At 40.9% G+C, this 8,093-nt stretch overlaps 1 pseudogene across 1 annotated transcript; it reads left to right on the top strand.

Annotated features, from left to right (window-relative positions):
* Nucleotides 1–4,864: 4,864 nt before the first annotated feature.
* On the top strand, nucleotides 4,865–6,116 carry LOC147447582 (7-deoxyloganetin glucosyltransferase-like; annotated as a pseudogene). Its single transcript, XR_015189729.1, has 2 exons — nucleotides 4,865–5,311; nucleotides 5,441–6,116. The product of XR_015189729.1 is annotated as a 7-deoxyloganetin glucosyltransferase-like (transcript).
* The last annotated feature ends 1,977 nt before the right edge of the window (nucleotides 6,117–8,093 follow it).

Here is an 8,093-nt window from a genome sequence, read left to right as displayed (position 1 = left end):
ATTGGCATGATCCATGGGCACAAAAAAAAACCATTGCATTCCAAAGGACAACCTTGCTTTCCAAAAGAAATTGAATGAGACATGCAATTTAAATAATGTTGTGAAACACCAGTAGAGAGAGAGAGAGAGAGAGAGTGAGTGTTAGTTTAAAGTATCGTGCCAAAATCGAGCTCCAACAAAGCAGGTGCACCGCATTTTAAAAAAAAGTGCATCATTCATTCAAAAATAACACTATGTCTCAAACCCTAGCCCCAATCCCCAGGAGGAAGATAGAGTGCAAACAAATTCAAAGCTCATAAGATAGATCTTGTCATGTGTCCTATCACCCAAGTGTGGTAGACTGACTTTGTTAATTGCTTCCCCCAATGTTGTAGAGTGTCTCTTCCAATTCCCTCTCTGAACATGATAGATTGGTTCTCCCAATTCACACTTAAATAGTAGGCATGAAGTTGAAAGTCTCTTAGCATTGTCCTTATAGCTTTCAAAACTTCCCCTTTCATGGTTTCTCCTAGTGGCGCTAGAAAACATACTTCTCATGGATACCTATATAAAGAAGGAGATGCATTGGCTTGAACAACCTTTCTATCACCCAAATGTCGTAGAAAGATTATCAAAGTTTCTTGCCCCAAAATGGTAGCTTTGATCTCCCAATTCCCTCTCCATTTTTGGTGTCCGTGTTGCTCATAATTGAGAGGAAATTCCATAAGTGATCGACCCGTTGATGTGTCAAGGGGCCTCACTTGTCTCATGCAAGAATTTTTTAGAAAACCCCAAATGAGGCAATGAGCTCTATGTGTGTCAACCTGGCATGAGGAACCACTTGGGCTTCCTCTTACTATAGCTAATATTGTAATGTATTGAGATTATTTTATGCTTGCAACATAATGTTTCAATAGGAAACTTATGCACTTATTATAAAATTGGTGTTTTCTCTATTGCTTGGCAAAATCATTTGTGAGGATAAAGGACATGTGTCTTTGTCTTCCTAACTCTCGAAGTAATTCCTCACATGTGTATACACATCCAAAAAGGTAGCTTGGAATTATCATTGCTAATTTGCTATACAATGCACTATATACTTGCCTTGCCATCCTTAACAAATGACCATGGTCATGGTAGGAGTCCCTTCACATTTGTGGAGGGTTGTGTCCTTGGTAATGTCTCTTTTTCACAAGTGTTGTAAATTATCATGTTGCAAGGACATGAACAAAGACAACACACTCTGTCATGTTTGGATGGGATAAGAAGACATTATAGACAATGCATCCAAAGATATTGAGAGCTAAAGTATTGTTAAAGATTTAAGAGTTTCAATGGCATTGATATTGTACTCTTTGGGTCCACACCAATGTATTCTGGTGTGTGGGTCTTGTAGGTGTGTCCGACCACCTAGTGTGGGAGGACACTAATAGGTTCTTGGCATATGTAACCAACCTCTCTTGCTATAAGAGAGATGACGGATTAATGAATTAAGGGTCTAGTTTTGGTCTAGTCTCTCTCTTGTAACAGTATGTTACATTGGTGGAGGAGACGGGCAATTAGGAGCTTCTTGATTTTCTTGCTTCATTTCTTGCTTTACTGAGCCATGGTGTTGTGTTTGGATCCCGGCTAGCAAGACTACCCAGTCAACTTGCTATCTCTGCTTTCATTAGCTCCATAGCAAGGCTCTCATATTGTCCAGCGTCGCTTATCTCCATCAATAGCATTCGGGCGCCCCACGCGGGCCTTTCTCTTGCAGCCACACAAGCTTTTGACTGTCTGTTTTCAGCCACCTACGGGCCTTGCATGCCTGCGCAAGAGGAGGCTGCTGTATGAGAGGGGATCCCAAACATTATCGCCATCAGCGGCAAAGTCTTCCCCGCAGGAGACGACGAGGTGAATCTAAATCTGCATCAGTGGAGGAGGGTCCACGTGCTCAGATTTACAGCAAGCAGATTCTTTTAGAGGATGAGACTGCTCATTTCAAGGGACCTTTAAATTTTCTCTTGACGTTGTCCTTCATAAGCTGCTTAATAGCTCTGTCTTCTTGCTCTTCTCACACCCAACTGGAGGACCTGCCAGAGATCCTGTCGTAACTGCAGCGTCATCCATTGCTACCGATTTTCCTTGCTACCCGCCACCCTATCTTCTACATGTTGTCGACGTGGCAGTTGATCTTCCTAAATCAAATTTTCCTAGTGAGCTAACGGTGCCAGTGAAGATACTATTGAAGGGCACAGTTCAAGGTGCTACCCGAGCCTTAATGGCATGCGCGATCAGGCCATTGACAATCGCTCTCAAGTCTTGCTCTTGCTCTCAAATGATAGTCATTGGCATTTGCTGCATGCTCAATGGTGTTCGCTCACACATGTCGAGTTCTAGAAGAAGTACAAAATTAAGAATCATATTCAGGGGTTGTTCACAGACGTAGGAGTTGCTACATCTTTGGTGCAGAGGTGCCTAGTCTTTTCATTTGCCAATGTAATAATCGAGCTCCATGATTCAGTTTCAGTTTTAAGGTCTCTTTCTTTGTAGTAGGTTTTTCCTAGTCTTTGTCTTACTCGATCACACCGAACCCCTTTATAAAGATGATGTATGTCGCAAAAAATTTCGCACCCAATCCTTAGTCAGTCCTTCCTCGTCTTGTCTATTTCATTGGGATAGCGACCTAATGTTTCCACAAGCGAGATGTATGAGTTCCATGTCTTGATGATGATCGGCATGATGTCGAGTCTAGTCCCCCAAGCTCAGTTTCTTAGCCCCTAAGCCGTTGTATGATCACTCCCCCCGGATGAGGCGTTGGAGTTGATCCCTTCCTGTTGATTCCCTTCCCAGTCCAAACTTGTAAAAAGATGTCCATCTTTTTCTCCCTAAGGGGGGAGGTGTGGTGTGTGGGTCTTGTAGGTGTGTCCGACCACCTAGTGTGGGAGGACACTAGTAGGTTCTTGGCATATGTAACCAACTTCTCTTGCTATAAGAGAGATGACGGATTAATGAATTAAGGGTCTAGTTTTGGTCTAGTCTCTCTCCTGCAACAGCACGTTACAGTATCATTCACTTACTATATTTGTTATGTTGATTGAATTCTTTATGACCTTTCCATGTTATATTACCAATGACTAAAAATGTAAGGCAATACAATAAAGAATAAAAAACCTTATTACCACTTTGGATTATTTGTAAGCTTAATTTTGTTATGAAGCATGGCTGTCATTACCTTGGATTGAATACATAGAGAATAATTGCAAAAACCTTATTACCACTAGATTATTTGTAATCTTAATTTTGTTGTGTAGCATGGTTGTCATTATCGTGGATTAAATACATAGAGAATAATTGCAGATGTTGTGAACTGAGGGGAGAAAAGGTTTACCTAAACTAGACCATACTTTTCTTAGCCGTAACAATGCACAGGTCACATACTAGTCACTTTAACATTTTAAAACAATAGAATGCAAGAAAAATCAAGGCATGTCCATGTGAAATAAAAGATATCCGTTTACTATTTTATAACTCAAATAATGATTTAAGGTAGTTCTCAATCATCACCAAAAACATATTGAAAGTATGGCTAACCCAACTAGCCTTGAAGCTTCTTTTAAAAAGCAAGCTTCACTTTAAAATTCTAAAACAATAGGATGCAAAAAAAAGTAATGACATGTTAATGTGAAATGAAAATATCCATTTACTATTTTATAACTAAAATAACATTTAAGGTAGCTCTCAATCATAAAATGAAGACATGTCAATGTGAAATGAAAGGTGAAATAAAAATATCCATTTACTATTTTATAACTCAAATAACATTTAAGATAGCTCTCAACCATCACTGGAAACATATTGAAAGTATGCCTAACCCAACTTACTTTAAGGCTTCTTTTAGAAACCCAAAAAAGCTAAAGGCTCATGTGCAATTCTAAAAGAGTAACAAGGAAACCAAGACAAACTTATACATAAAAACACCCATCTAAAAACTTGACACACGAGAACATTTTAATGTTTTCTAAAGAAAATTGGGGAATCTAATTATAAATCTAAAAAAATATCCTAAACGTTTGCATGTATCCCAATCTTCTAAGAGGACATTTCTCATGGCGCGATTAACCACCTCTTCATGAGTTCAGCAACTATGTTAAGGAATGGGCAACTTTATTGATTTTGGTAGAGCTATCTCTCTCCTCTCTTGTCTTTCAATTGTGCAAACATGGCTCTAAATCACAGCAAGGGATGCAAGTAATTTCAAAATTGTTGAGGTTAGCTCAACGCTGTCTCTTGACTTGGGAAAATTCTCTAAGTACTTTGTCCTCACAAAAACTTGCTCAAGAAAATGTGTTTTTTTTAATAGCATTGGTGGCGGTCACACAAGGCTTAGTTATCAGTAACCCTGACATATAACTAAGCCTCATTCACCATCACGAAAAGAAATGGAACATGCTTAGTACCACTATGGCTTATGTTCTGCAACTATGCTGATTTTGGCATAGTTGCAAGGGTAACCTGTTAGAGCATTCGATGATTAAAATAAAAAAGCTGAAAAGTTTAAAAAGTTGCGCTAAGCAGAGGTTGTGCCAATCGTTATGTGATGATGGGCCCCCTTAGTCGGCGGTCTACTTCCTCCCAAGCTCAACAACCTGCAGATGCCCGTAGAGCAGATGTACAGTGGAGATGAATTGCTGAACTGCACGTAACTACGCCATCGCGTGACCATAAGCAAGGCACAATTACCCATCAGGGATATCTATGCCTCGCGTGATCACAGCCTTATGAAATAGCGGAACTGGGTATGGGGCACACTTGACTTGATTTAAGGGCCCTCCAAAGGTGTCTATGGGAAAGTACTCTTAGCAGCGCTCGAAAATGCGCAAAATCTTCTTACATCGGCACCCACGCGGGGATAAAGCTTCGGTCCCTTCCTGAGCCTCACCCAGTCATGGGGGAGAATCGAACACACATGATAGGCCTAGTGGTGCTGCCGTTTGCGCAGCAGGGCCACATCAACCCTCTGATGCAGCTAAGCAGGAAGCTGGCCAGCAGGGGCGCAGAGGGAACGTTTGTGGTGTCCGAGAACACGGCAAGTAAAGCCGAGGCATGGGCTCTTCCAAATCTGAAGGTGATAGGGATGCCTGACAACCTGCCTCCCAAGCGCTCCCAAGGCTCCAGCTTCAGGGACTGTGTGGATGGCCTCCTTAATTCTTCGTCGGCCTTCATGACCGCCATCGCCCACTCTCTCTCTATCCCCTGCGTCTGCTTCCTCACCTGCAACCCAACGTGGGCGCCCTTTTTTACCATGTTCCCTCCCTCATCCGTGCAGGGGTTTTACCCTCTCGCAAAGGTTCACTTCTCTCTCTCTGTCTCATACATACACACGCACGTGTATCTAGATTCAATGGTTATGGAGATTAGGACTCTCTCTCTCTCTCTCTCTCTCTCTCTCTCTCATTCATATAACCCCCTTTTGCAGATGGTGACAATGATACTCCGCTGCCACAACACTCTGTGAAGGGCATAGCCGGCGCACCAGAGTTGTTACCAGAAGTCTTTTACCTTCGATGCTACACATTTCCGCTGCAGATTTGCGTCAAACATAGCCAAGAAGCTCATGATGCGTCTGCTATCATCATTAATACCTTTGAAGAGCTCGAGTCAGATGCCATAGCTGCCTTGAAAGTCTACAAGTCAGTGTTCGCGGTTGGCCCTCTCGTCCTGCTCAGCTCGTGCGGCCGCCCATCTCGCTTGGATGTTAATACTGGCCAGTTGAGGATGACCATTGTTTGCAATATTGGCTGGACTCGCACCCTCCTTCCAGTGTCATCTATGCCTCCCTTTCTCTCCTCCATTTTCAGGACTTTGCATTGGGCTTGGAGGCCAGTGAACAGCTCTTTCTGTGGGTTGTCCGTCCGGACTCCGTCGTCCACGCCCCCCTTGAAAGTGCTCTTCCAAATGTCTTCAGAGGGAAGAAGAGAGTTTCCACCACGTTGCGCATGGACCAACCCCACACAAACTGACCAACAAATTGGTCGGTTGAGACCTTGCTGGATGGTAATGGTTGTCTCTCTATGGTCAGGTTCCTTAGCCATTTACCTTAGTAGCGGTGATGCCCTAGCTCAACCCGAGCACGGATATCTAATGTAATATTTTTTGTGAAGGTTATCATATACACTCACACTGGCAAAAGAAAATGGTGTTGTACGATTGCCCTAATGATATACACTCACACTTATGACATTGGCAAAAGAAAATGGTGTTGTGCGATTACCCTAATGAAATGACATGACTCTACTTATATTGATAAAACAATTGACAAGCTAATACTTGCCTTCTTATTTGAAGATAATTTTTTTTGCTCTACCCATCCAAAGACGTTATCACCTTTGTTCCTAATTTCCTACGACACGAAAAATGCTTTAAGAAGGAAAGGCATCGTGAAAACCTATCTCACTAGACTTCTTAAAATCCCTTGTAAGAGAGTTGCATCCTTCTAATTCTAGGATTAGATACTTCTATATACAAAAATTAGACACATTAATCGATCATGATCACATAATGTTCTCTTTTTTTGAGACATAAATAGATCCCTTAAAGGAGTTCCTAAGCAAGATCATGTCAAAAAACCTTTTTTTTGCACTTTTACACTTAATAGCAAGGATAGCGAGAGATAAAAGAGTTAGCCACACTACATTTGAGCATTAAACAAGTGAAAAGGTCACGACGGCTTTCAAAAATAATAATAAAGTGATAAAATTGTTTGGTTAAATTAAACTGGTATTAGTGTTTGGGAAAGGATTTCCTCAGCTTAGTCTTGAGTCGATTGAAAGTCGAGACTAACTAACTGCAAACCATGGTAAACGAAAGAAAAACCGATGAAATATGTGAGAAAGTCGTCCAAAAATTTTACAAATCTCAAAAATTTTGCTAGTATTTCTGATTTTCTTCTTTGTGAGGAAGAAACTCGATCACTAGCCGCTTAATAAAAGAGACTTTCTCGAACGTTAACACTGATTGGAATCAAGCTATAAAATGCAATAAATGTAAAGCCATGTGAAGTTGTGAAATAAAACGAACTAATTAATATATACGTATGTATAGAATTTATTAGAATTATACAAAGTGAAGCTTCACTTTAGCATTCTAAAACAATAGAATGAAAAAAAACGTGTGTATGTAAAATTTATTAAAATTTATGCAAGGTGAAGCTTCACTTTAGCATTCTAAAACAATAGAATTCAAGAAAAGTAAAGACATGTCACGATGTGAAATGAAAGGTAAGTATCATGTCACGATGTGAAATGAAAGGAAAGGAGTCTCCCTAACCCAACACAACACTAAGGGTTTCTTTTAGAACTAGTATGTGACCCGCGCGTTGCCGCGACTACATGTGCGCCAATTGAAGCAACCATTGTTCTCCTTTCCTTCAGAGGGAGGGCAATGTGGGCAAATGCCTATATAGCTTTTATAGCTCTTTAATACACTTGTGCATCAACACCACTATAACTACTTTCTAGATTATTATATATGACAATACACAAGGTCTAAGTTCTCTCCACATTCACATCAACCAAGAACAAATCTATCTTTTGGATCAACACTATGTTTACCTTTTTTAGTGTAAAATCGAACAACTAATGAAGTGTAGTTACTCTCCACATTCTGGTGGATTGACCAAGGACAAATCTCCTTCTAGTTGGTCATGCCAAGCTCCAACATAGTCCTCCTAATCATGGAAAGTTTGTCCCTCCCCCCCCACCCCCTTCTCTCTATCTATGTGTGTGTGTGTGTTGAGTTCAAGAATTATCAGGTCAATTTGAGGTCTCTTGGTAATGAATTAAGTAATGGACTCCCTTCGCATGATGTCTTGTTTTAACATCCTATGTTTCTTTCTAAGGAGGCAGTGAATTTGTGATTAGGCTAGAGACGCCCCCCTCACACAATTGATATGGGTCCCTGGTGAGTGGTAGTGGCCCTCTAAATAGACTAATAGAGAGCTGGTATCCTTCTTTGGATATAGTGTTTGCATAGAATGACGAATTCTTTAGATGCATTAGCATCCCCTCTCACCATCCTTACCAATCAAGACATTGGTCATGATAGAAACTCTCACATGCTTCACTCGTGTA

This window comes from Adiantum capillus-veneris, chromosome 11, assembly GCF_014529385.1.
Source record: "Adiantum capillus-veneris isolate H3 chromosome 11, ASM1452938v2, whole genome shotgun sequence".
NCBI lineage: Eukaryota > Viridiplantae > Streptophyta > Polypodiopsida > Polypodiales > Pteridaceae > Adiantum > Adiantum capillus-veneris.
The sequence above is the reverse complement of the archived record's forward strand: the minus strand, read 5'-3'. Positions and strand labels throughout refer to the sequence as shown.